Genomic DNA, 2,939 nt, shown 5'->3' with positions numbered 1-2,939 from the left:
CCATACACCATAAATGATTCTTTTCCGGGTGGGTTTACCTTTACTATCTTCTTTCGGCATTGAATCTCAGCATCGTTGGCGCTAAGCCAATCCATACCCAAAACGATGTCGAAACCGTTTAACTCTATGGGTAATAGCTCTTCGTGGAATTCGTTTCCGTTTAGGTCAATGACGATGTTCCTAATACGATTTCTAACAGGTACGAATTTGCCACTGGCAACTTCTACAATCAGGGCATTATCTAGTTTTTCTACAGGCAATGCTAATTTCCCACCAAATTTATGCGACACAAAGGAGTAGTTGGCTCCGGAATCAAATAGTATATTTGCAGGCAAACCATTTACAAGAAAGGTACCTGAAGCGACGTCTGCTGCCTCCTTTGCAGCCTCGAGCGTCATCTGGAAGGCTCTCGCCTTCGGCTTTGGTGGTATGTTGGGTCTTCCTGTCTCCTTCTTCTTCGGGCAGTCCTTCAAAATGTGCCCTTCTTCATTACACCCATAACAGGCCTTCTGGTTGAGGGTGCATTCATTGGCATAGTGCCCAGGCTTTCCGCATTTGTAACAAGTGACCCCTCCATCACACTTCCCAAAGTGTTTCTTCTTGCACTTGTCACACCACTTGGTTTCTGATCCTCCTCCTCTCGAACCAAGTTTCGAGAATCTACTCTTCTTGTTGGACTTCGAGGATCCATCGAACTTCCGTTTCTCACCGACCTCAACCCTTTCCAGACCCCTTTCCTTTTGTTGGGTCTCCACATTCTTAGCTGCTCGAACAGCTGATTTCAGAGTGGTTGCCATCTTGACTGTTGGGCCAAAGTCAGCCGGCAGTCCGTTTGCGAATTTCTCAATTTTAGAAAGTTCGGTTGGCACTAGGTATGGAAACAACTTCATCTTTTCCGTAAATGCAACAGCATAGTCATCGATGCTCATTCTCCCCTTCTTCAAATTTTGGAACTCATTGTTCAGATCAATCAGGTCTATCTCTGAACAGTACTGCGCCTTCAGTTGTTCCAAGAACTCATCCCATGACATTTTCAGAGCTTCTCCCCGTGGCATTGTATCTGCCAATAGCTTCCACCAGCTCAAGACTCCAGTTTTCAATTGTCTCACAGCAAAGACAGTCTTCTGCTTCTCGTTGCAGTCGCAGCTCTCAAACACCATCTCCATCTCGGAGATCTAGTCCATAATCTCAACAGGCTTTGGGCTTCCTGAGAGACTTGGTGGTTTTGCACCTAAGAAATTTTTGTACATCCGCCCATCCTTGTTGTTTCCCCCTTCTGGGCTATCCCTTTGTTCACCTTGAGTCCCTATTTGACTCACTTGACGGCTATAGTTCCCTTCCTCAGATGGCTCGGGAACTGGCTCCGTCGGTTCAACATGTATGGTAGGGTCGTCCCTATTCTCGCGGAGCATCCGTCTCATTTCTTCCCTTTGTTCAGCTAGCACAGCCTGAATCATGGCTTGAACTCCAGCCATGGTAACTGGCTCAGGTGCAACTTCTTCAACAATAGGTATTTGCTGAACCACTGGGGGTTGGTGTCCGTTCCCATTTGCGTTTACGTTTCCGCTACGGGTCCTTACCATCTTGATCTATACACCGAATAAGGCGAATTCAGATCTTTATTTAGGAGAGACGTTTTAAATCGTCCTTATCACTCCGAAACGTTTACATGCTAGTTCTAATAGCGTAGTCGTACGTTTAGAATCCTAAACACATAAGGTTTCCAGATCCGGTCGGCAACAGACCATAGATCCGAACAAATAACAGCATATCATGCACAAAGCATTTAGCACATAAAAGCATTTTAGGCACAATTCCTAAAATAAGCTAGTGCTCACACCTCACAATCATCGCTTAGCATTCTAAGTTTAAGTCTATAAATCCTACAAATTCCTAGTTAGCTTAAACTAATGCTCTGATACCAACTGTGACATCCCCAAAATCACGGCCAGAAAAGACCGGTTTGTTTATGCTTTGTTTAAAAATCAGAGTTACATTTTAAATGAAAGTGTTGCGGAATTTGTCCCAAAACAAGATATGATAAAGATTTATCAAAAGCATTTCCATAGAAATGTATTTCATTAAAAGACTTGGGATGTCATGTTCGTACAGATCAAAAGCATAAACAGTACAATATAAGCCTTACTACATTATTTCATATCTACAGGCCTATATCCGTAATCCCTCGTCCAAAACATCACATCTATGCTCATGCGCCACTACCTGTAATACATAAAACTGAGTGGGTCAGGCTTGGGAGCCTGGTGAGCACATAGGGTTTTCAACCCACAATAAATAAGTTTATTAATTTCATCGATCAACAATAACCCGATTACCCGTTCCCGTTATCCTCACTTTACGTCCCTAAACAACTATCATAAGGGACCTAGCCTAAGGATCATCATCGGGACGGACACTACTACTAAGGGGATTCCTCAGCAATAAATGTCCTAAAGGCAACCATGTGGGGGATGGAGTACACCGGTGAACACATCGTTCACAAACACCTACAGGTTGGGAGCCTGCTAGTGTTCCACTGGACTGTCTAGAAGAGTCTGTGGTCGTCATCCATACTCCGCTAGATGACAGAAACAACAACATCAACATCGAGGCCTCTCATCATTTTATCACGCATCACCTATTACATCTACCCATGTTTTACCCCAACATTTTCGTAGATATAAAATACATATACAGTTTAAATCATTGAAAACATGTATAACAACGTTCATCCAGCATAGATAGCAAGTAATCAGATAATATGCACACATAGCACGTAATTTATAAAATACTTCATATCTATGTGTAAGTTGAAAGTAACTATGCACTCACTTGATTAGGTGGTGACTCAGCACTCGGACAGCGCTTCGATACTCTCAAAACGATATTCCTTCGATAAACCTAGTATCGATACCACTAGGGTTTAGTTTAACGATAAC

This window comes from Lactuca sativa, chromosome 5 (assembly GCF_002870075.4).
Source record: "Lactuca sativa cultivar Salinas chromosome 5, Lsat_Salinas_v11, whole genome shotgun sequence".
NCBI classification, from domain to species: domain Eukaryota; kingdom Viridiplantae; phylum Streptophyta; class Magnoliopsida; order Asterales; family Asteraceae; genus Lactuca; species Lactuca sativa.
The sequence above is the reverse complement of the archived record's forward strand: the minus strand, read 5'-3'. Positions refer to the sequence as shown.